The following is a 27,504-nucleotide window of genomic DNA, read 5'->3' as shown; positions in this document are numbered from 1 at the left end:
TGTAAAAAACCGTACGCCCTGTCAGGGTAGCACTATAAAATGATTGTATTATAGGCTTGTAAATATTACTATAAATAGATCATCCAGCAAACCCCTTAGTACAACCTGTGTAAATGAAGTGAAATTTTGTAGGAAAATATAGACAGTGTAAATATGATGTAAATTCTTTGTAAAATCCTTGTAAATATATCTTGGTACTATTGGAAATTTGCACATAATGTCTCTTGTTTTAACGTTGTTTATATAAACATTCTTTTGTATATCCCAGTGATCAACTTTGAATGTATAGCATACTTTTATGATTTTAATTTAATCGAATAAAGTGTTTTTGACTCTGACTCTGACTCCTGTCCAAAGTGCAAGAAATTCCATGGAAAGACACCTACATTCTGGCGACAATAGACGTTGCCTTATACACTTGCGTTGAACATGACCTTGGCCTACAAGCGTGCAAATACTATTTTAGAGACAGACCAGCCACTATGTTTGATCATACTGCACTATTGTTACGCATGCTACACTTTTGTTTACATAACAACTGCTTTCTGTTTGAAGAAGACTAGTATGAACAATACAGTGCTACTGCCATGGGAAGTTGATTCGCTCCTTCGTATGACTGTATGTTTATGGGGCGGTGGGAAGCGGAGCACCTGTGGCATGAGGGCAACACACAACACATGAATAATGTGATCCTGTGGACCTGTTACATAGACAATATTGTTTAGATATGGGACGGTCCACAGGATTCCTTAGACAAATTCATCCAAGGACTATCTGTGAACGAACTGAATTTACAATTCACCAGCAAAACTGACAAGACCAGTATAGAATTGCTCGACATCCAAGTCGAGGTGAAACAGGGCACACTACACACAAGCCTATATAGGAAGCAAACTTCCAGCAACAGCATTTTACATGCACAGAGCCACCCCAACCAATCTTAAGAACAGCATTCCGTATGGTGAATTAATCAGAGCCAAATGGAATTGCAGCACCACTGACTCCTACCAAAAGGAAGTCAAGAACATGAGGGACCATTTTAAAAGCAGGGGCTACTCTAGCAAGACTATCAATATGGCATCAGACAAAGTGGCAAAAAAGAACAGGAATAGTTTACTGCTACCAAGAGAGAAGGTTGGTGGGAAACAGGATGTTAGGCTGATTACCACTTTCAACCATGCTTCACAGTAAATCTTCCAGATAATACGGAAGCATTGGCATATTATCAGAAAGGACATTACAATTGGAAAACTGGTTAGCCCTACACCACATGTGACATACAGAAAATGCCAGTCTTTACAGGACATGCTGGTGCACAGCCATCTTTTAACTAAGTCCAAAACACGTGGTACCTCGTTGAGGGAACTCCCAGGTTTCCACAAATGTGGAAGGTGCAAAGCTTGCAATAACAGCTCAAATGTTAAAACATTAACTCTTCCCAATGGCAAGATGGGTAAGATTATGAACTTCATCAATTGCAACACTGATTTTGTTGTTTATGTTTATGTTTTAACTTGCATTTGTGGCCTTCGCTATGTGGGAAGCACAATCTTCCCAGTCAAGAAGCGCATTCTGGAACACCTACGCACAATCAAAAATGGTGATATGGCCTACGCCATTGCGAAACATTGTGATCTAATACATGCGGATGTTAAGGACATGAGCACTAAAATCTCATATTTTGGTATAGACAGGGTCCCAGTGTCAGCGAGAGGAGGAGATCAGGAACGGCATCTGCGACGCCTGGCATTTAAGTATATTGTGATGTTACAGAGCAAGACCCCGGGAGGCCTCAACCATGAAGAGGACCTCTACATGCATCTCGGCTGACACCTGCCCTAGTCTCTGTCTACTAGTTATACAACTGTGATTTGACGGCTTATCTCAACTGTGACTTGAGTGCTTAACATCCCTTAGCCAACCTGGAACATGTGTAACTCATTGGATACCTCCATGTACACACCATCCCAACCCCCTGCCCCACATTCTTAGGCTATTGCTCACTCACCGTGAAGCCCCACGTTAATTGATTGACTTACATCTGGGCGCTTAGACACATGATGCACATCTTCCTTACAGTCTCCATTTTTTATTTCATTTTTTATCATTTATTATAATTCCAACCATTTACCTCACTTCACTACCCTTAGAACCTCTTGGACTTTACTGTTCCTCCGCACATTCGATGTATATACACCAACCCTTTATTAAACCATTAGTGGGCCTTACCCATTGTCTTGCACCTCCTGAACCTGTAGTCTGTATTGGGACACTTCCCTTCGGGCACTTGCTGACACTATCCTGTGTAGCACAGGACACATGGGGCTATCCAGCACTACCACTATTGTGCACTACCCCACCACTGCGCCCCTCTTGCTCATTAGCAAACCTGGGTGCAAATCGCCAAGGGTTGTCTGCCACTGAGCTGTACTCCCTTAACATCTTTTGAACAGGGCGCGCTCCAAGAACATATATTGTTTCACTGCCTTGAAAGCAGTCATGATTAACTTTGCATTTGTTTTTGTTTAAATAACCATTTATTGTTATTTTTACCATGACATGCTTTTTTAATTTCTCACCAGTTTTGTCAAGCAACAATTTATAAAATGTACGCAGGAGTCTTTTTTTCCTATAGACCACATGACACATACAAACAGGAAATTAATGTGTTTTCTATGTCTGTTGTATGCCTTGGGAACACGTCAAGTCAATAAATACTCTCCTGTGAAAAAGAGATCCTGTTTGCGACTTTCCTTGCGCCACTGCAGCGTGAGATATCTGCATTTGTACATATATACATATATATATATATTACCTACTGGCGATAGCCAGTAGGTATATATAGTTAGGATTGTTTTCCATAGGGAAATCGCAACATTCTATTGGGAATAACTTTGGCGCTGGTTGAGGGATCTGCCTGTAATTTTCCTTAACTTTGCCTCGCTGCGCTCCGCTCCATCCCTGAAAGTTTCGGGGGGATTCGTCAAGCGGGGGCCGAGATAAAAGGGGGGTCCCAAAACGTGTTTTCCCCATGTTAATTTCCATAGGGCGGTTGGACTCACTTTTAGCCCGAACGGCTGAATGGTTTTCCACCAAACTTGGCAAAATTGTAGGGACTGGTAGCCCGATGTGCCTTTGCTATGTCTCAAGATATGTGCACCAGTGGATTTTGAGTAATTTAGGTTAAAAAAATATATATATCTATAGCAGCTTACACGTACGCTTACGGTACGCTTACCGTACGCGTACCGTACGCGCACCTACGCGTACCGTAGGCGTACCTCTAGTGCGCGAGCTGCATTCTGATTGACTGCCAATGTCTGTCAGCACTCCAAAACAGAAACTGTTGGCAGCCATCTTGTGCCTCAGGAAAGCAGAAAAACAAACGTGTAGAACTCAAAAAGGGGGCAGGGTAGAAGCATCCTGACCCCCTAGGCCTGCTCAGGGGGTCCCACAAGGACCCCCAAGGCCCAAAAAAAAAACGGTGCGCGTACCTCATTTTTTTAAAAGAAAAAAAAAAGATTTGGGGGCCTTGTAGAAACACCCTGACCCCCCTAGGGCTGATCAGGTGGACCCACAAGGATATTAACATATATAAACATTATCCGCTAATAGAATTAGCATTTAAAAAACCTTGCGAGTTCACTGAAAAAACCAAAGGTTTCAGGCCTTATATAGTTAGGAATTAGCATTTAAAAAACCTTTGAAATTCACTGAAAAAAATATAGGTTTCACACCAGTTATAGTTAGGAATTAGCATTTAAAAAACCTATGAAATTCACTGAAAAAAACATAGGTTTCGCACCAGTTATAGTTAGGAATTAGTATTAAAAAAACATATTAAATTCACTGAAAAAACCATAGGTTTGACACCAGTTATAGTTAGCTGAACATTTTACTCATACACACACACACCCCACACACATACCCCCCACACCCCCCCCACACATACCTTACACACCCACACCTCCACCCACACCCAAACACCCCACACACCCACACCCACACACACACCTTACACACCCACACCCCCACCGACACCCACACACCCCACACACCCCCACCCACACACACCTCACTCCCCCCACACACACACACCTCACAGACACACCCCACATATCCCCCACACACACCTCACCCCCCCACACACACACACCTCTGACACCCCCCCCACACACACACACACACCACACACACACCTCACACACACACACTCACACACACACCCACCCACACACTCCTCACACACACACACACACCCACACACACACCCCACACACACACCCACACATCCTACACACACACACCCCACACACATACAGCCCCCCCACCCCTCCCCACACACACACCACACACACACACACTCATTATTTTTTTTTATTTTTTTGAGGGGGTGCGCGCCCTGGTACATGTATTGGTACACGTACCGGTACGCGTACCCTGGAGAAAAAAAGAAAGACAGAGTTTTTAAAAAATGTAGCATTTTTATATAAATTGGAGGTACCCCGCGACTTTTTTTTTTTTAAGTATTTTTTTTTTGCCTTGGGGACCCCCTGAGCAGGCCTAGGGGGTCAGGGTGCTTCTACTCTGGCCCCTTTGCGAGTTTCACACCTTTGTTTCACTGCTTTCTTGTGCCTTGGTTCTAACAAGGCACAAGATGGCTGCCAACACTTCCTGGTTTTGAGTGTTGACAGACAGTGGCAGCCAATCAGCATGCCTTCCCGAGAAAGCTGCATGGTCATTGGCTGTCAACACTTCTAACCAGGAGGTGTTGGCATCCATCTTGTGCTAGTGTTGACAGATAGTGACAGCCAATCAGCATGCCTTCCCGAGAAAGCTGCATGCTCATTGGCTGTCAACACTTCTAACCAGGAAGTGTTGGCATCCATCTTGGGTCTTAGTAGACTGAGGCACAAGAAAGCAGAAAAACAAACGTGTAGACCACAAAAAGGGGGCAGGGTAGAAACACCCTGACCCCTTAGGGCTGCTCAGGTGGACCCACAAGGATATTAACATATATAAACGTTATCCGCTAATAGAATTAGCATTTAAAAAACCTTGCGAGTTCACTGAAAAAACCAAAGGTTTCAGGCCTCATATAGTTAGGAATTAGCATTTAAAAAACCTTTGAAATTCACTGAAAAAACACTAGGTTTCACACAAGTTATAGTTAGGAATTAGCATTTAAAAAACCTATGAAATTCACTGAAAAAACCATAGGTTTCAAACCAGTTATAGTTAGGAATTAGCATTTAAAAAACCTATTAAATTCACTGAAAAAAACCATTGGTTTGACACCAGTTATAGTTAGCTGAACATTTTACTCATATACACACACACCCCACACACATACCCCCCCACACACACACCCCACACCCACACCCCCCACACACACCCCCCACACATACCTCACACACCCACACCTCCACCCACACCCAAACACCCCACACACCCACACCCACACACACACCTTACACACCCACACCCCCACCTACACCCACACACCCCACACACCCCCACCCACACACACCTCACTCCCCCCCACACACACACACACCTCACAGACACACCCCACACATCCCCCACACACACCTCACCCCCCCACACACACACCTCTGACACACCCCCCCCCACACACACACACACACCACACACACACCTCACCCACACACCCACACACACACTCCTCACACCCACCCCCACACCCCCCCACACACACACACCCACACACACACACCCACACATCCTACACACACACACCCCACACACATACCCCCACACACACACACCCCACACCCACCCCCCCACACACACACACCACACACACACACACTCATTATTTTTATTTTATTTTTTAGAGGGGGTGCGCGCCCTGGTGCACATATCGGTACATGTACCGGTACGCGTACCCTGTAGAAAAAACAGAAAGAAAGAGTTTTTTTAAAAATGTAGCATTTTTATATAAATTGGAGGTACCCCGTGACTTTAAAAAAAAAAAAAAAGTATTTATTTTCGCCTTGGGGGGTCCTTGTGGGACCCCCTGAGCAGGCCTAGGGGGTCAGGGTGCTTCTACTCTGGCCCCTTTGCGAGTTTCACACCTTTGTTTCACTGCTTTCTTGTGCCTTGGTTCTAACAAGGCACAAGATGGCTGCCAACACTTCCTGGTTTTGAGTGTTGACAGACAGTGGCAGCCAATCAGCATGCCTTCCCGAGAAAGCTGCATGGTCATTGGCTGTCAACACTTCTAACCAGGAGATGTTGGCATCCATCTTGTGCTAGTTTTGACAGACAGTGACAGCCAATCAGCATGCCTTCCCGAGAAAGCTGCATGCTCATTGGCTGTCAACACTTCTAACCAGGAAGTATTGGCATCTATCTTGGGTCTTAGTAGACTGAGGCACAAGAAAGCAGAAAAACAAACGTGTAGAACACAAAAAGGGGGCAGGGTAGAAACACCCTGACCCCTTAGGGCTGCTCAGGTGGTCCCACTAGGATATTAATATATTTAAACGTTACACTAAATCCTCTATCCAAATATTTATTTTTATATATCCACTCATTCTTCAATGCAAATTGCTATATATATAATGCATATTTAAATAACGAAGCATACCACATTCACTGGATGATGTCATCAGTGATGTCATCAGTGATGTCATTTGAGATGTCATCAGTTATGTCACTGACCATGTCATGAATGATGTAATATGTGACATCATCAGCAGTGGATTGCGGGTACGCGAAATATAGTTAGTACAACTAACTATATAGGAGCAATTTCAATGGTTTTGTATGAGTGAAATGTCCGGCTAACTATAACACCCCTAAAACGTATAGTTTTTTTAGTGAATTTTAAAGGTTTTTTAAATGCTAATTCCTAACTATATAAGACCTGAAACCTATTGTTTTTTCAGTGAATTTCAAAGGTTTTTTAAATGCTAATTCCTAACTATATAAGGCCTGAAACCTATGTTTTTTTCAGTGAATTTGCAAGGTTTTTAAAATGCTAATTCCTAACTATATAAGGCCTGAAACCTATGTTTTTTTCAGTGAATTTCAAAGTTTTTTTTTAATGCTAATTCCTAACTATATAAGACCTGAAAGCCCACCAGGAATCTCCAGTATGCGCCAGGGGACTGCATTGCAGAGAGGTGTAATGAAGCCACGCCCCTTTTTACACCTCTCTGCAACGCAGCCCCCGTGCATGTTTGAAGAGGGGGAACTAATTCTCCTTGCATACTGGGGGCTCCTGGGGGCCAACTAGCCCACCTGGAACCTCCAGTATGCGCTAGGGGGCTGCATTGCAGAGGTGTAATGAGGTTATGCCCCTTGTTACACCTCTCTGCAATGCAGCCCCCCACCGCGTTTGCAGAGGGGGAACTAATTCCCCTTGCATACTGGGGGTCCCTGGGGGCCAACTAGCCCACCAGGAGCCTCCAGTATGCACCAGGGGGCTGCATTGCAGAGAGGTGTAATGAGGCCACACCCTTTTTACACCTCTGTGCAACACAGCCCCCGTGCATGTTTGAAGAGGGGGAACTAATTCCCCTTGCATACTAGGGGTCCCTGGGGGCCAACTAGCCCACCTGGAACCTCCAGTATGCGCCAGGGGGCTGCATTGCACAGAGGTGTAATGAGGCTATGCCCCTTTTTACACCTCTCTGGAACACAGGCCACTGGCGCGTTTGCAGAGGGGGGACTAATTCCCCTTGCATACTGGGGGTCCCTGGGTCATATCTGCCCAAACGCCGATATTCCGAACGATTGGTTCTTGTGCCTTGGTTATAACAAGGCACAAGATGGCTGCCAACTCAACCTGGTTTCGAGTGTTGACAGACAGTGCCAGCCAATCAGCATGCCTTCCCGAGAAAGCTGCATGGTCATTGGCTGTCAACACTTCTAACCAGGAGGTGTTGGCATCCATCTTGTGCTAGTGTTGACAGACAGTGACAGCCAATCAGCATGCCTTCCCGAGAAAGCTGCATGCTCATTGGTTGTCAACACTTCTAACCAGGAAGTGTTGGCATCCATCTTGGGTCTTAGTAGACTGAGGCACAAGAAAGCAGAAAAACAAACGTGTAGAACACAAAAAGGGGGCAGGGTTGAAACACCCTGACCCCTTAGGGCTGCTCAGGTGGATCCACAAGGATATTAACATATATAAACGTTATCCGCTAATAGAATTAGCATTTAAAAAACCTTGCGAGTTCACTGAAAAAAACAAAGGTTTAAGGCCTCATATAGTTAGGAATTAGCATTTAAAAAACCTTTGAAATTCACTGAAAAACCATAGGTTTCACACCAGTTATAGTTAGGAATTAGCATTTAAAAAACCTATTAAATTCACTGAAAAAAACATAGGTTTGACACAAGTTAAAGTTAGCTGAACATTTTACTCATATACACACACACCCCACACACATACCCCCCACACACACACATCCCACACCCACACCCCCCCCACACACCCCCCACACATACCTCACACACCCACACCTCCACCCACACCCAAACACCCCACACACCCACACCCACACACACACCTTACACACCCACACCCCCACCCACACCCACACACCCCACACACCCCCACCCACACACATCTCACTCCACCCCCCACACACACACACACCTCACAGACACACCCCACACATCCCCCCCACACACCTCACCCCCCCACACACACCTCTGACACCCCCCCCACACACACACACACACACCACACACACACCTCACACACACCCCCACACACACACCCACACACACACACCCACACACACACCCCACACCCACACATCCTACACACACACACCCCACACACATACCCCCCCCACACACACACCCCACACCCACACCCCCCACACACACACCACACACACACACACTCATTATTTTTTTATTTTTTTTGAGGGGGTGCGCGCCCTGGTACACGTATCGGTACACGTACCGGTACGCGTACCCTGGAGAAAAAAAGAAAGATAGAGTTTTAAAAAAATGTAGGATTTGTATATAAATTAGAGGTACCCCGCGACTTTTTTATATAAAAAAAAGTATTTTTTTTTTTGCCTTGGGGGTCCTTGTGGGACCCCCTGAGCAGGCCTAGGGGGTCAGGGTGCTTCTACTCTGGCCCCTTTGCGAGTTTCACACCTTTGTTTCACTGCTTTCTTGTGCCTTGGTTCTAACAAGGCACAAGATGGCTGCCAACACTTCCTGGTTTTGAGTGTTGACAGACAGTGGCAGCCAATCAGCATGCCTTCCCGAGAAAGCTGCATGGTCATTGGCTGTCAACACTTCTAACCAGGAGATGTTGGCATCCATCTTGTTCTAGTGTTGACAGACAGTGACAGCCAATCAGCATGCCTTCCCGAGAAAGCTGCATGCTCATTGGCTGTCAACACTTCTAACCAGGAAGTGTTGGCATCCATCTTGGGTCTTAGTAGACTGAGGCAAGAGAAAGCAGAAAAACAAACGTGTAGAACACAAAAAAGGGGCAGGGTAGAAACACCCTGACCCCTTAGGGCTGCTCAGGTGGTCCCACTAGGATATTAATATATTTAAACGTTATCCGCTAATAGAATTAGCATTTAAAAAACCTTTGAAATTCACTGAAAAAAACATAGGTTTCAGGCCTTATATGGTTAGGAATTAGCATTTAAAAAACCTTTAAAATTCACTGAAAAACCATAGGTTTCATGTCTTATATAGTTAGGAATTAGCATTTAAAAAACCTTGCGAATTCACTGAAAAAACCATAGGTTTCAGGCCTTATATATTTAGGAATTAGCATTTAAAAAACCTTTGAAATTCACTGAAAAAAACATAGGTTTCAGGCCTTATATAGTTAGGAATTAGCATTTAAAAAAAACTTGCAAATTCACTGAAAAAACCATAGGTTTCAGGCCTTATATAGTTAGGAATTGGCATTTAAAAAACCTTGCAAATTCACTAAAAAAAACATAGGTTTTAGGCCTTATATAGTTAGGAATTAGCATTTAAAAAACCTTTGAAATTCACTGAAAAAACCATAGGTTTCAGGAGTTATATAGTTAGGAATTAGCTTTTACAAAACCTTTGAAATTCACTCAAAAAACTATAAGTTTTAGTGGTGTTATAGTTAGATGGACATTTTACTCATACAAAACCATTGAAATTGCTCCTATATAGTTAGTTGTACTAACTATATTTCGCGCACCCGCAATCCACTGCTGATGATGTCACATATTAGATCATTCAGTGACATCACTGATGACATCTCAAATGACATCATTGATGACATCACTGATGACATCATCCACGTGACAATCACATCCACCTTTTCATACACTATTACAATTTTTCATCACTCTTTGTAAAATACAGAGTATCATATTTAAATCCATTGACACAGCAATACAAGTATCTAAAAATCCACTCAGTGATTCATAGATTTACATCTAATCACTTACCTATGGATTCACTCATACATGCTGTCAATGAACAATAGAACACTATCAAAAATACTTATACATCTATATCGACATTAAACAACAGCACGCATCCTATTCACATATGAAGTCATCCTACTCACTTATGCAAACAATGGATCATACTTACATATTTACTTAGCAAAACACTTATACAAACACAACTTCTTCTATTCATTTAGATAGTAAGTCATACTTAGTGAATTATAAAATCATTATTACAAGTATACAGTTATCCATACAGTCACTCACACAATCATTGTGTCTTATGTATACTTATTTATATACAACAACTGACACATACACTGCCTTTTATTTTTCTAGTTTGTTGGACCTGTACCTTTGAGAAATATATTTGCTTATCACCACACCCATAAAGAGATTCCCTCACCCAAACTGTTAGAACATGTAGTTTTAACTTCATATATCTACTGAATCAACTATTCACACATCTTTGGACAGTCACACACCCCCCACCGAACCACACACACTTTCACACTCCCATACAAATACTCAGTTAACTAATCAATAACTAATATAGACTTTCACATATCTAGTAACCAACTGTAGAATCAGTTTACACAACAACTGACAAAGTGATACAGATATTCACACAGTTTAGTCACTATCCACTATATTTAGTGAGACATTATAAATTGGTCAAGTAAACAGTCAATTACACTGCTACTAAATCCTCCATCCTAATATTTATTTATATATATCCACTCATTCTTCAATGCAAATTGCTATATATAATGCATATTTAAATAACGAAGCAAACCACATTCACTGGATGATGTCATCAGTGATGTCATTTGAGATGTCATCAGTGATGTCACTGACCATGTCATGAATGATCTAATATGTGACATCATCAGCAGTGGATTGCGGGTGCGCAAAATATAGTTAGTACAACTAACTATATAGGAGCAATTTCATTGGTTTTGTATGAGTCCCCTCATTTTGTTCCTTTTTAAATTAAATGTTTTCAGACTTACCACTTTATTCCAATCAAGATGGCTTCTGGTGGGCCATACTTTTGTCATAAATAAGACTGTTAGCGCTCTAGTTGTTCTTTAGAACACTCTGGGACATTCTGTCATTGGGCTACACTTGGGCTACATCTGGGTGATATTTGGGCTACATTTGGGCTCTTTTGTCTCTGGTGGCCATCTTGGGAGACTGCATGTCAGAATTTGTTAATGAAATTGAAGAGGATTTGAGAAGTCACTCAAAATGTGCCCTAATTTTTCTTTCTGCAGCACTAATCTTACTTTCTATGGCAAAATATACCCCCTCATTTTGTTCCTTTTTAAATTAAATGTTTTAAGAGTTACCACTTTATTCCAATGAAGATGGCTTCAGGTGTGCCATACTTTGTAATAAGTAGGACTGTTAGCGCTCTAGTTGTTCATTCGAACACTCTGGGACATTCTGTCATTGGGCTACACTTGGGCTACATCTGGGTGATATTTGGGCTACATTTGGGCTCTTTTGTCTCTGGTGGCCATCTTGGGAGACTGCATGTCAGAATTTTTTAATGAAATTGAAGAGGATTTGAGAAGTCACTCAAAATGTGCCCTAATTTTTCTTTCTGCAGCACTAATCATACTTTCTATGGCAAAATATACCCCCTCATTTTGTTCCTTTTTAAATTAAATGTTTTAAGAGTTACCACTTTATTCCAATCAAGATGGCTTCAGGTGTGCCATACCTTTGTAATAAGTAGGACTGTTAGCGCTCTAGTTGTTGGCTATGGCAAACTATACCCCCTCATTTTGTTCCTTTTTAAATTAAATGTTTTAAGAGTTACTACTTTATTCCAATCAAGATGGTTTCAGGTGTGCCATACCTTTGTAATAAGTAGGACTGTTAGCGCTCTAGTTGTTCTTTAGAACACTCTAGGAGGCTGCAGTAGAACACAAATGAATCAACTGACAGTCTCTGTCCTTGTTGGATGTACATGTTGTACTGAGAATGTCAGACTTCATTCTCACATGACTGAGAAAGATAATGTGAATTTACTGAAAATATGCTTTCAGTTTAGCTTATAAATCCCCTTCCAAACTACTGTGGGAAAAGCATGAGATATAGTTTTCTTTCAAACATGATTCATGATATCCTAGCAGAAGGCTTTTTCACATGGTAAAATCATCTTAGAACACACCACAATTCCTAAAATGAGTATGGTACCATCAACAAATGATTTATAATGTAACTAAAGTCCTAAAACCCTCTATTAACTAAAATGTTTTTTAATGGGGTGCTATCATGTATATTGGTCCCAAGATGGCTGCCAACACTTCTTGGATGAAGTGCTGACAGCCAATCAGATTTCACGATGAGATGTGTGGTTAGGCTCCGCCCAGATATATATGTTTTTGAAGTTAATTTTCATAAAATCCACTGGAGCAATTTTCACCAAATATAGCAAAGGTACTTCTGCGTACAAGTCCCTACAATTTTGCCAAGTTTGGTGTAATTCCGTTCAGCGGTTTCTCAGCCCCCACTTCACGAATCGCCCTGAAACTTTCAGGGAAGGAGCGCAGCGGAGCTGGCTACAATTTTGGAAAATTACACGCAAATTCCTCAACCGGCGCCAAAGTTATTCCCAATAGAATGTTGCGGATTTCCTATGGTAGCCAATCCTAACTCTATATACCTACTGGCTATCGCCAGTAGGTAATATATATATATATATATTCACTGAAAAAACCATAGGTTATAGACCATATATAGTTAGGAATTAGCATTTAGAAAACCTTATTTTACTCACACAAAACCATTGAAATTCCATATATAGTTAGTTGCACTAACTATATATCGCGCACCCGCAATCCACTGCTGATGATGTCACATATTACATCATTCATGACATGGTCAGTGACATCACTGATGACATCACTGATGACATCTCAAATGACATCACTGATGACATCACTGATGACATCTCAAATGACATCACTGATGATATCTCATTTGACATCAATGGTCACATCAATGATGATATCATTAATGTGACAATACAATGCATCTCCTCACACTTTAATATAACCTCTGTTACACCCAGTGTTAAATAGTGTTAAATACAGAGTATAATTTTTGAAACCATTGACACACCAATACTAGTTACTACATACGCACTCACTGATTCCTACGTCTACACACACATTCACTCATTCACCCATACAATCATTCATACATACAATCACTCATCTTTACAACACTATCATATGCACTCATACACCTATACAGACACTCACACTCTGCCACTCATCCATGGAGTTACTCACACACCTAGTCAGTCCTGTAAAGAATCAATCACACTTCCATTTTCTAATCTACACAGTTAAACATAGAGTACCTTACATTTTCAAACATATACTAACACATACTTACTCTCTTATAGAATCACTGATACAAGTACACATTGATCTGCACAGTCACACACCTCCCAGCCAGCCATACACACACTCAGTCTCCCATACAAATACTTGTGCAACCAATCAATAACCCATATAGCTACTTATATAGCTACTGATCAACACATGCAGCAGCTTGCACAACAACAGACATACTGATGCACACTTTCAGACAGTTTAGTCACTAACCCGTGCATTTAGTAAGACGCATTTAATCACTCACTCATACAGTCAATCACGCACCTACTAAAACCTTCATTCAGACACTTATACATCCACTCATTCTTCAATATGTAAAACATATTTAAACTTTACAGAAACACATAATCACTGGATGTTGTCATCAGTGATGTCATCAGTGATGTCACTGACCATGTCATGAATGATGTAATATGTGACATCATCAGCAGTGGATTGCGGGTGCGCGATATATAGTTAGTGCAACTAACTATATATGGAATTTCAATGGTTTTGTGTGAGTAAAATAAGGTTTTCTAAATGCTAATTCCTAACTATATATGGTCTATAACCTATGGTTTTTTCAGTGAATTTCATTGGTTTTTTAACAGCTAATATCTGTAGCTGTAAAATGTATTCTTCTTTAAATCCAAAAATATATTTTATATGTTTATTAATATTTTTTTTTTTTTATATTTTTTTTTTCTTCGTTCCCGCTTCGCGAATCGGGAAACTTCCCGTTAGCTGACCTTGATGCCGCGAAATAGACCGCGAGCCGGTAAACGTTTCTTTACCGCAACTGCCGCGTTAGAAAACAACATCGTGACGCCTCCCGTCCACATGACGTTTCGCGTTGTCGCGTGATACGTCATATGACGTGCTACGTTAGCGAACTGGTACGCGAAGCGAGGCGCAAAGCGCAGGTTTCTGGAAGCAAACCGGGAGGCCCTGCAAAGCGCGTAACGTAAACACAGCAGGTCATGTGACTTGGTAATAACACTTTTCATTGGTTCATTTCACTTTTGGTTTCCTAATGATGTAAGACTAGGTCATATAATCTAAAATGAACACTTTTCATTGGTGGAGAACTATTGTTTTTCCCAAATGATGAAAATCCCTCCTTCTTTCCTCACTCTGACTTTCATCATTGTGAGAGAAAGACCCTTTGTTACCAGTGAGCAATGGCTTCTTTAGTAGCTTCAGCTGGTGCTTCCCCACCACCTCCACCACATCCAAGGAAGAGTGGACCACCTGCTGAAGTTATAATTCAGCAAGAAGAGGAAGAAGAGGAACAGGACGAAGAGCACGAAGAGAGGCACTTTTTGCCTGAGGAGCCCAGGACGTCTCACCGGAAAGAAAACTTCATTTGGCAATTTTTTTAAATTCCCAAAGGTCAGAAAAAAGTAAATGCAAGATACGTAACTTGCCTTATATGTCAAGATAGACTGTCCAGAGGGACCGACAAAAAATACAGTTTCGGAAACTACACAATGCATCGCCATATGACTAGGTGGCATCCTAACAACTACAGTGCTGCACAGTTTCGTAACGACCTAGATAATCTCCCTATTATGGCCAGAAGATCTGTTGTACCGGAAGTAACGGGACCAGAGGGCAGGGAGATGGTGCCAAATATACAAACGAGATTTCGTGAAGTAAAACAAGTCTGCGTACATTGCAGTGGATTCATTTGCTACGGAGAAAGTAGCATCACTCTGATCAACAGAGCTATTGACAATCATGCTCATGTGTGTCCGAAACGCCCCAAACAATAAATTCTTTTTTTTTTTTGTTGCTCCTGTTGAGCCCTTTACAATGAATCGTTTTCGTTGCCCCCTCCAAAAAAAAAACAAAAAAAATATAAAACTGTTCAGAAAAATTCAAAAAAAGTAAAGAAATGTTCAGAAAAATAATAAAAAAAATATAAAACAACAAAAACAATAAAAAAAAAGTTCTTTTCAGAACTACCTCCCCGGTATTAAAAAATTGGTACAATATTTGGAACTGTGCCAACCTCTATTTCTCTTAGTTCGCTTCCCAGTTCGCTCGCCGGTACGCGAACCGGAAGCGAACCAAAAAAACAGTAAGTATAAGGGAAGGAAACAGACAGTTATGTTAAAAGAAAGACAGCTATAGGGGAGTAAACTAGAGATACTATTACCCGTAATCCACTGCTGATGATGTCACATATTACATCATTCATGACATGCTCAGTATGTATGGAAAGGGGCAGATTTATATTAACTAGCACATCCCCAGAGATGCACCAGTTAACGTGCACCGCTGCTCTACCACCCACAGTCTGCCGCATTTACAATCAGATAGGACAAAGCTGCATCAAAACCCTGCGCCTGCTTGAAGCAGGCATAGATCTTGACGCAGGTAGGCTGAAAGCTAAAGCAACAACTAAGTGTCGTGTGCAGAAGTTGCAAAAAAGTAAAAATGGCGTTTAACCAATAATGAGCCCATGCTAACTTAACACAGTGTAAAGATATCCAGGATCTACATCAGTTTGGGGTTCACGAACCTGGCAGGTAAAAGGCACTGAGGCTTTGCACCGTGCATATCTCATCCCAAATCATATGTTGCTTGTGAATGAAACAATTTCCCAGACCAAATGCTTTGGATTGGCTACTTCTAAAAAATTAAACACCCCTACTATCCCGGAGTTAGAGGAATATGATGGTTGGAGTAATTTTACTCGGTTGTCCATTAAAGATTTACAGGCCCTACTCCATAATTCTTCCTTTAACATTTCCAGTATAAATCCAAAAGGTTGGCTGCTTTGGCAACGTGCCTTATCCACGGTTTAATAACGCTGCCTTTTGCTTTATATAAGTTTTCAAATTGTATGAAATATATACCAATAGGTCGTTATGCACCTTTAGGTAGTGGTTTTCTTCATGAGGTCTGGTCGCTTCCATACACATACAGATGTTTCAAAGATGATCAAGAAGTTTATCTGAATGGAGAGGAATGCACTGAGACGCCAGATCATTCACTAATGTGTAGGCACATACAGTTACACGGTTCATGCAACAAACACCGACCAAATATGGCTTGCGTGTTGCAAGGCACGCCAGTTCCTGCTATCATCCCCACGTTCAAGTTGTTGGAAAATGGTAGTTATTTGATGCTCAATAATGAAGATTGTTCTGGGTTAATTAAAAGTATTCCTTTTATCGTAACAGTAAGTGAACGGGTTATTTGCTGCAGAAATGTTCTATTTCCTCCCACACATGAACATAGGGAGTTTTCAATCTGGCCACAAATACCAACCTTGGGAACAGATTTCAACGGCATGGCAAGAATAAGAGCTCTTTTGTCTCAGAGAGAGGTGGCCTTGAGTTCGGCCCGTGAAACTTTCGTGCTTCACATAGCGAACACCCGTACAGAGGTGCAGACCCTTTTAAATACAGATTTGCCTTTCCATTTCAGCAAGATGGTTCGGACTATCTTTAACGCGTCCTCCACAAAGGGCCTGGCGCACTTTTTTAAAGTTGTTACCAGTGGTCTCGTGACTTCATTTGAGAAAATCTTTGGAGTCATCCCTGCTTTCTTTCATTCTATTTTTTCCACTGTGCTTGGTGGATTCCCATTTTTACTTGCATTACCAGCGGACGCTCTTGTGCTTTTTTACATTTTTAAATATGGATGTCCCTCCTGTGCAAGCTCCCGCCCTGCAGCTGCTGACGCTGTTCCGCAATCGCATGCTTGAATATTATGGCACAATGCCGTTGGCGATATTAAGCACGGCATATGGATTATCTTTTCGATTCTCCTACTTCACCTGTGTCCAGCCTGTATTTCACTGCCTGACCTGTGATTTCGATTGGGCCATTGATTTGTGTCCCTGCGGACCGGTTTCTCCTGACGTCGACTTTAATCAGCTGATGACTCCTATCATTACTCACGAGTTGGTTTGTCCTGGCGAAAGGATTATGGCTGTGGCATTGATGCATGGACTAATTGGTCCCTGGAATTTACTGGCGGCAACACAGTCTTTCTTGGAACAGAGCTTTCTTGAAAACCCACCGAGCTGTCCTCTGATGGTGATAGAGGATCCGGTGCTGGGAGAGCACGTATGTTCTTTTCTGCTTTTAAATTGGATGGCTGAACTCTTTTCGGATGAAGACGGTGACTTCCTATTGGAGGCTGTTGCAGCTTATTTTGCATACACAGTTATGTCATAGACCTTTTTCATGTTTGATATGCTGAGTACTAGCATTTCATTGACAATTCATTGACTTATTTGTCAAGTTTTTATTATTTAGCTTGCCTATTGGCTTAAGCCTCGATAAAGTAGTTGGCTGTTTTATTTTTCTTTAGCATTAAATTTTCCTAGTTTTTAATGTTTTACCTTGCGGACCGTCCACATATAAAGTTGCAATCTGCTCTCATGAGATGCCACTTCTATTATCTTATTCAGTTCGTTTCCGGATCATGGGGAGGTGTCATCTAGATCCTGGATATCTTTACACCGTGTTAAGTTAGCATGGGCTCATTACCGGTTTAAACGCCATTTTTCCTTTTTTGCAACTTCTGCACACGACACTTAGTTGTTGCTTTAGCTTTCAACCTAGTAGTTCATCGTGGTTTACATGAGAATAATATGTTATTGCTCTACTATCTGCTTTGCTTGTTAAACTATATCTGTACAGCGACTGCTGAAGTTTCAAGAACAACACGATACAGAATTGTTATGAGGTCTGATCTCCACGACTTCATACTCATAACATAAGTGCAGCTTCTGCCAATTCTGGGCATGAGGCGGGTTTTATATTGCTTTGCCGAACACACATACACAACACTTGATGCGGTTCACATGAAGAGAGAGCTGGTGTATGCTGATGTGATTCCTTCAAATCTAAGACACTAAAGTATGGGCACGCCCTAAACCAACACAAAGAGACCTTCTTAGCAAATAATATAATATGTGTATTAGGAAGGGTCAGATATAAGCAGCCGCGGGCCGTGGAGGGAGTTACGGTGAGGCAGGGAGGCGGTCGCCAGTAGGTATATATAGTTAGGATTTTTTCTCTATGCGATTTTTGAAAATTCTATGTCTAATAACTTTGGCGTTTGTGGACGGAATTGGCAGAAATTTTCAGGAAAATGGAACATTTTGTTTCTGAGCAGCCCCTGGAAATTTGGGGGGGGTTCGTCAAGGGGAGGCCGAGAAAAAAGGGGGGTCCCAAAACGCGTTTTTCCAATGTTAATTTCCATAGGGCGGTTGGCCTCACTTTTAGCCCGAACGGCTGAATGGATTTGCACGAAACTTGGCAAAATTGTAGGGACTGGTAGCCCGATGTGCCTTTGCTAGGTCTCAATATATGTGCTCCAGTGGATTTTGAGAAATTAACGTTCAAAAAAAGATATATATATGTAACAGCGGACCGGGCAGCGCTCCGGTTCGCGTACTTTTCGCGTTACGGAGCTTTGTGAAGCGAAGCTGATTGGTTCTCCGGCGTCTGTAAACATTCCAAACAGTCCGTAGCGGCCGCCATCTTGTCTCTCGGTAGGATCGAGAGACAAGAGGAGGCCAAAGCGAAGGGGCAAATGACCATAAGGGGGCATAGTAGATCCTCCCTGACCCCCTAGGTTTGATGTGGAGGTTTTAAAAGGGCCCCGCGGGGCAAAAAATAAATAAATAATAATAATCGAACGGCTGAATGGATTTGCACGAAACTTGGCAAAATTGTAGGTACTGGTAGCCCGATGTGCCTTTGCTATGTCTCAATATATGTGCTCCAGTGGATTTTGAGAAATTAACGTTCAAAAAAAGATATATATCTGTGACAGCGGACCGGGCAGCGCTCCGCTTCGCGTACTTTTCGCGTTACGGAGCTTTGTGAAGCGAAGCTGATTGGTTCTCCGGCGTCTGTAAACATTCCAAACAGTCCGTAGCGGCCGCCATCTTGTCTCTCGTAGGATCGAGAGACAAGAGGAGGCCAAAGCGAAGGGGCAAATGACCATAAGGGGGCATAGTAGATCCTCCCTGACCCACTAGGTTTGATGTACCATTTTGCCAAGTTTGGTGTAATTCCGTTCAGCCATTCAGGCTGTAGACGTATCTAAATGTCCTATGGAAAATTGCATGGGGAAAACACATTTGAAAGTGTTGAAATTTAGAACCAATTAAAATGTTACTTTGGTTTTGTATTTGTGTGTGATGAAAGTTAATTGGTTATGTATATATCTAAAATGAGAGGAAACCACAGCCATTTTGTGATACTACTGTCTGAGGTACATTTGTGAGGATTTTTTGGTGCTCAATTTCTGGTGTTTGATTTACACAGTAGTAACGCTTCTCCTACTTTAAAAAAGGTGAGTTGTTAATTTGTAAGGGGAACTATGTTGTACACTTTAAGATAATTTGAAAAATGTTTTCTGTTATTTATTTACAGTCCTTCTGTTATACTAAATACTTGATAAAGTTAGTTTTATATTATGTATTACTAAAAACGATAAATGAAAGTGATTATTTTTTTCTGCAATTTACAGCAAGAAATTTCAAAATAAAATGGATCACAATGAAGAGACCGTGGCAATTTCTTTTGAATTATCTACTACATTTATTGAAATTGACAGCACCAATAATGAAATATTCTCACAAGGAGGAGATGACTTGAATGATTTTTTTGATCAATCTCTTGACGGCGAATTTATCGAATGTTTGGAGACCATAGAGTTACAAGAATCATCATTGCAGACTTTTCATGAGCAGATTCCTGATGAGATGATTGAAGAGGAAATTCCTGATGAGGACATGTTACTAGTTCTTTCAAATTATGAAAATTCAGAAGAATAAATTTATATTTAGAAATCAAAAATTGTTTGAGACATTATTCATTTTTATTTTTAATTTATGAGGTTGTAGCGAAGTGATTGTAGTATAAAATGAGACTTATAGTATAGAGTGCAACATTTTTATGTTACATAGTAAGTTTACTCATATTTACTTCCCTTCTCCCACTATATTATCTCCAATGTGTATTTGACATCTCTTCTTCATCTCCGGCCTCCTTTCTCTCACTGTCTGTCTCTGATGCATCCTATCGCTGCCATTTTGTGTAATTACAGAAGAGAGTAAAATAAAATAGTTCAGAACGTGAAAAGGGGGCAAAGTAGAGTACCCCTCACCCCCTAGGCCTTCTCAGGCGGTCCCAAAAGGATCAGTTCCTGCTTTCCTGAGAGATTATGGTATGAGTTCCATATACCACAATAACTTGCATTACAACATGCAAGATATCTATCTCCTATTACCAACTTTTGGAGATATTCGCGCTAAGCGCGAATATCTCCAAAAACTAACACCTGCCCTGAGCAGTTCTTAGCCATGTTATCCAATGGGAGGTGGATAACATGGCTAAGAGCATTAGCTCGGTAATGCATGAATATCGCTGACTTTTCAGCGATATTCATGCATTGCGGCCGTTTTTTATCGCATTTGCGATAAACCTTGATAATAGCAAGGTTTATCTGCGATAATTTCTGACGATGCTTAGCGGTAAAAAATTTGTTGCTAAGCATCGTTAGCGATAAATATCGCTTAACTTTGGTAATATGCCCCAACGTCTGTTAACGTTCGATTCGAAGGAAATCAGGAAGTGTTGAAAAACATTGTCTGCGCCATCTTGCCTTTTTTCAAATGCCACACTTTTGTCGTGCACGGCAGCCATTTTAGATGCCTTGACCAGACCCACTCTCTGCACGCTGTCGATACGTAGCATGGCTCCCCACCCTCGCAAGCATCTCCCCCAGGCACTGGTCACCCCCGCTCTCTGTCTTATGCATGGCCAATAAACCTCCCCCCATCTGCGCTGCTCTTCCCTGAGAATCACACTCTGTGCCCGCCCGACACCTCCCTTTCGCCCTATTCACTACCGCACCCTCTGACACTCCTCTTCCTCTGTGTCCGATTGTCCAGGCCGGTCCCAGGCTATCAGCTAGCCCTGCATATGTAGTTTATGGCCCCAGCTGTAAAGAATCACCCCTCTTCAAAGGAGTTATAGTAGATCAAGGCCCACACCCGATGAGATCCGTCACACCACACGCGTTCCTACTATCTGAAAACCATCCTGTATTGTGATTGGGGAGGGACCGAGCCTGAAGCGGAAGATTCCAGGGATGACTCTTTGTACATCAAAGTTTTTACAATTATGTGTCACATTAAAAATATATAGCACTCCAACAAAGTAGTAGGAATATAAAACTTTAATAACTTATAAATATATACAACAAAACAAAAACAGTAAACACATTTAAACATTTTTAGGGAAAAAGAAGGAACAATGGTCAGTAGCGGTCGGTTGTGCGAATAGTCCCAAGGCAGCACAACGTCCAGATTTCTGGACGGCACCCAGGTGATGTTGCCTGGGTGCCGCACTGATTTGGGTATCCGGCGTGGGGCGTCCCGGGGGGTGGGTCATCAGTAGCGGTCTGTTGTGCGAATAGTTCCAAGGCAGCAGAACGCGCTGAAATGTGGATGGCACCAAGGTGATGTCCAGTAAGTTGCCGCCCTCCTAATAACGGCGTGGGGCGCCCCGGGGGGGGGGGGGGAGGCAGTCCACAGTTCCGTTAAAAGGGCAAAGGAAAGGATCGGTGGTTTGAACCATCAGTCAAAAAGGGGAGGGGGTGCAACATTTTTTCCTATCGGGTCACACTGTGCTTTCACCGGAACTGATCCGAACTGTGGTCTGCAGGATTCTAGTCATTCAAACTGAGGCTGGCGCCAGCATGGGAGCGCCGACGTCCCGCGGCTACAGTTTCGTCACTCCACGGGCGATCATGGCAGTCATTCCCCATCGGGGGTGTCTGCGGGGGTCGGGGACTCCCGCCGCTCCTCTAGAATCTTCAAGGTCGTGGAGGACTACGGTGGTGGAGTCAACCAGTGACCGGGCCATTTCTTTATGCTGGGCCCGCTCTTGCCAGGTCGACCGCCATTTTGAGAGTTCGGTAGCTACCGGCGATCGCGGGGTCAAATGAGCGGACGGGCTCCACCCTGCCGGGCGAGACGTTGCAGCATCGCCACAGTGGAAGAACCCTTTTCCGGGTGCCTGGAGCGCTGAGGGTGCAGCTGGGAAGCCTCCACCTGGGGAGGCGGGAGAGGCCTGTTCGCACCGTCTCTCCCACCCAGTGCACCCCACAGCGTCTCGCTTGACATTTGTTATGGCCGGACCAGGCGATGAGGACGAGGGGGGGGGGTCGGAGGCATGTGCAAGACATCCCCCCCCAGTGTTGTCGCAGCCATTATAAAAGAAAGAAGAAATGTCCCGTCCGTCTTTGGGCCGGACCTCCGGTGGATGGCGGCCGGACGCCCTTTGCTCTGGCCCCATGAACGGGTTCCTTGGCTCATCCGGTGGGGCAGGCCTTGGCGTGTGGTGCCTCTCCTGGGCCTTTCGTGCAGTGGCCTCACCACTCCCAGGCCCTCCATGGATGCTGGCCCAGACTGGGAGAGAGAGGGTCTAACCTGCAATTCTCCAGGGTTACCGCCACCGCGGCCGGATCCCGTCGGCCTCGGCCTCTGGTTGATGGTGGACGGACTGGGAGAGAGAGGGGAGGGTCGAGGACACAGACATTCCCCCCCGTGCAACTCTCCAGGGTTGTCGTAGCAATCCCCCTGGCCGGGTCCCATTGGCCTCGGCCTTTCCTCCGGCTACACCCTACGTGATGATCTTCTGCCGACGGTTGGCAGCAGGACCCGCCTTATATGTGTTGCTTCCTGCTGGGCGTAGCCGCAAACCTGTTGCACTTTGGAAGTTTCCAGAATGGGGCCGATGTCTGCTGACTTGTATCTTTCCCAGTTTGCCGTTATTTGGCCGTGGCAGGCGGTGGGACAGACACGTTTTGGGGCAGTGAGGGGCGATGAAGCCTTGTTGCCTTGTGGCCGTTGCAATGTCACACTTGGTTTCTCTTACTGTTTTCAGGTTTCTTATTACGGGCTTACTTCTAACGTTTCTTGTTTCTAGGACAATAATAGGTTTTATCATTACGTATTGTTATTTGTTTGTTATTTAATAAAAAGTTCATCAGTGGCCTACTGATTTTCGTTTTCCTATTCCTTTCTTTCCAGGTTGTTTCATGCTAAAGTTTCTGTTAACAGGATACAGTGATCACTTCGTTATTATTGCATATGTCCTTTTCACTAGGGGTTCTCTCTGGTCGGGCCAGATGACCTATCTCTAGTAAATGGTCCGGGTGAAACAGGTGCATCAATCAGTGGGGAGTAGATAGGCATGACAGATTACAACGGGGAGAAAGGTCCGCATTACCTACCCTTTCACTACTTGCAAAGATTTTCCTACGTTTATTTGCAAACAGGGAATACCTCCAAAAAGAACCAATTCCCAAACAGTCAATGTTCGGGCAAACAATCAATCAATGAGGAACGAAATAGGCACGACGTGTTAAAGGTTTGCGTTACCTACCCTTCACTATCTGCAAAGGGAGAGAGAATATTCCTATTCTTCCCCGTTTGCAGGCAGAGAAGATCCTTAAGAGAACCAACTTCGAACAATTCAATGCTCGATTCAAACAATCAACAAGGGGTACTGTGAACACAAATGAACGCCGCTTATGTACATACACATTGCTATTTTCAACAGGTTGTTCCTAATGTTTCTATTTTAGCGAGGTCAAAAAGAGATCCCATTAGTGGCCTACTGATTTTGCTCGATTCCTTTTGTTTTTTTACACAATTTTTCGCTATCTGCAAAGACTAAACAGAGTATTGCGACTCTGTGCTTGTTTGTAAATAGAGAATGAACCAAAGAGAACCAATTCTAAAACAGTAAATGCTTGGATAACAATCAATCAAATGGAGAGAGAAGCAGGCACGACGGATTACAACGGAGGCAAAGGCCTGCGTTAACTACCCTTCACTATCTGCAAAGAGAGAGTACTCCTAATAGAAATGAGGGGGGGCAGCATTGAAAGCAGATCAGTGTGCATAAACACGAAAATGTTTTTTCTTACCACGTACTTGACAATCGACAGCTTATGATATTTGCTATTAAAAAACCATTGAAATTCACTGAAAAAACCATAGGTTATAGACCATATATAGTTAGGAATTAGCATTTACAAAACCTTGAAAATTCACTGAAAAAACCATAGGTTATAGACCATATATAGTTAGGAATTAGCATTTAAAAAACCTTATTTTACTCACACAAAACCATTGAAATTCCATATATAGTTAGTTGTACTAACTATATATCGCGCACCCGCAATCCACTGCTGATCATGTCACATATTACATCATTCATGACATGGTCAGTGACATCACTGATGACATCACTGATGACATCTCAAATGACATCACTGATGACATCTCAAATGACATCACTGATGACATCACTGATGGCATCTCAAATGACATCACTGATGACATCACTGATGACATCTCATTTGACATTACTGATCACATCACTGATGACATCATTCATGTGATAATACGATGAACCTCTTCAGACTCTAATATAACCTTAGATACACTCAGTGTAAACACAGACTCACAGATTGTCATTCATCCATGAAGTTACACACACACACCTAGTCAGTCATGCAAACAATCAATCACACCTCCATTTTCCCAACTATACAGTTATACACACCTTACGTATTCAAACATATACTAAAACATATTTACTCTCTTATACAATCCTGGATACAAGTTCACAATGATGCATACAGCCACTCACACATTCACTGGCTCTCATGCACAGTTATTTATATATGTCAAGTCTCACATGTACTGTGTTTTACATATGTACTTACTTTGACATGTAGCACTGAGATATCCATTCACTCACCAATACACTGATGCACACAGTCAACCGCCCATACAGCTGTTTCCACATGCACTTTTGAACCCATACATCTAGTGAATCAACTGCTCACACATCTATGCACAGAGTCATACACCTCCCAGCCACCCACACATACACTCAGTCTCCCATACAAATACTTGGGCAACCAATCAATAACCCATATAGTTACTCATATAGCTACTGAACAACACATGCAGCAGTTTTCAGAACAACAGACATAATGATGCACAAATTAAGACAGTTTAGTCACTAACCCATGCACTCAGTGAGACACATTTAATCACTCACTCATACAGTCAGTCATGCACCTACTAAATCCTTCATCCAGACACTTATACATCCACTCAAGACATATTTTAACTTTACAGAAAAATACAGTCACTGGATGTTGTCATCAGTGATGTCATCAGTGATGTCATTTGAGATGTCATCAGTGATGTCATCAGTGATGTCATTTGAGATGTCATCAGTGATGTCATCAGTGATGTCACTGACCATGTCATGAATGATGTAATATGTGACATGATCAGCAGTGGATTGCGGGTGCGCGATATATAGTTAGTACAACTAACTATATATGGAATTTTAATGGTTTTGTGTGAGTAAAATAAGGTTTTTTAAATGCTAATTCCTAACTATATATGGTCTATAACCTATGGTTTTTTCAGTGAATATATATATATATATATATATATTACCTACTGGCGGTCGCCAGTAGGTATATATAGTTAGGATTTTTTCCCTATGGGATTTTTGAAAATTCTATGTCTAATAACTTTGGCGTTTGTGGACGGAATTGGCTGGAATTTTCAGCAAAATGGAACATTTTGTTTCTGAGCAGCCCCTGGAAATTTGGGGGGAGTTGGTCCAGGGGGGGCCGAGAAAAAAGGGGGGTCCCAAAACGTGTTTTTAACATTGAGTTTTCCATAGGGCGGTTAGCCTCACTTTTAGCCCGAACGGCTGAATGGATTTGCACGAAACTTGGCAAAATTGTAGGGACTGGTAGCCCGATGTGCCTTTTCTAGGTCTCAATATATGTGCTCCAGTGGATTTTGAGAAATTAACGTTTAAAAAAAGATATATATCTGTAAGCGCGGACCAGGCAGCGCCCCGGTTCGCGGACCTTACGCGTAACGGAACTTCACGAAGCGAAGCTGATTGGCCCTCCGGTGTCTGTCAACATTCTAAACAGTCCTGAGCGGCCGCCATCTTGTCTCTCGGTAGGATTGAGAGACAAGAGGAGGACAAAACAAAGGGGGAAATAACCATAAGGGGGCATACTAGATCCTCCATGACCCCCTAGGTTTAATGTGGAGGTTTTAAAAGGGCCTTACTTACTCTATTTTTTTTTTTTTTTAAATTTCGGGTTAGCTCCCGGTTCGCGTACCGGGAAGCTAACCGGGAAGCGAACCAAAAGAAATAGAGCTTGCCAGAGTGCAAAACATTCTAGCTAATTTTTAATAACGGGGAGGTAGTTCTAAAAAGAACTTTTTTTTTAATATTTTTGTTGTTTTATATTTTTTTTTGCTTTTTTGAACATTATTTGTTTTTTTTGTATTTTTTGAACACTTATTTGTTTTTTTTGTTTTTTTTCAAAGGGAAGGAACAGAAAGAGGCATTGAAAAAGGCTCAACAGGAGCAAAAAAAAAATTTAAAACTTGCTGCGTTTGGAGCATCGGTGTTTCTCGAAAGCCAAATTAATTAATTTCAGACTCATGTTTGCGCATGAAATTAAAGTGCCACAATATAAGCATGTCACCTTCATATGGACAAAATTTTTTGGGATATTTGGCGTTGTTTCGTTGGCCTCTCCAAATGTGAGAGACA

The sequence above is a fragment of the Lissotriton helveticus genome, chromosome 8 (genome assembly GCF_964261635.1).
Source record: "Lissotriton helveticus chromosome 8, aLisHel1.1, whole genome shotgun sequence".
Lineage (NCBI taxonomy): Eukaryota > Metazoa > Chordata > Amphibia > Caudata > Salamandridae > Lissotriton > Lissotriton helveticus.
This window is presented reverse-complemented; position numbering follows the sequence as displayed.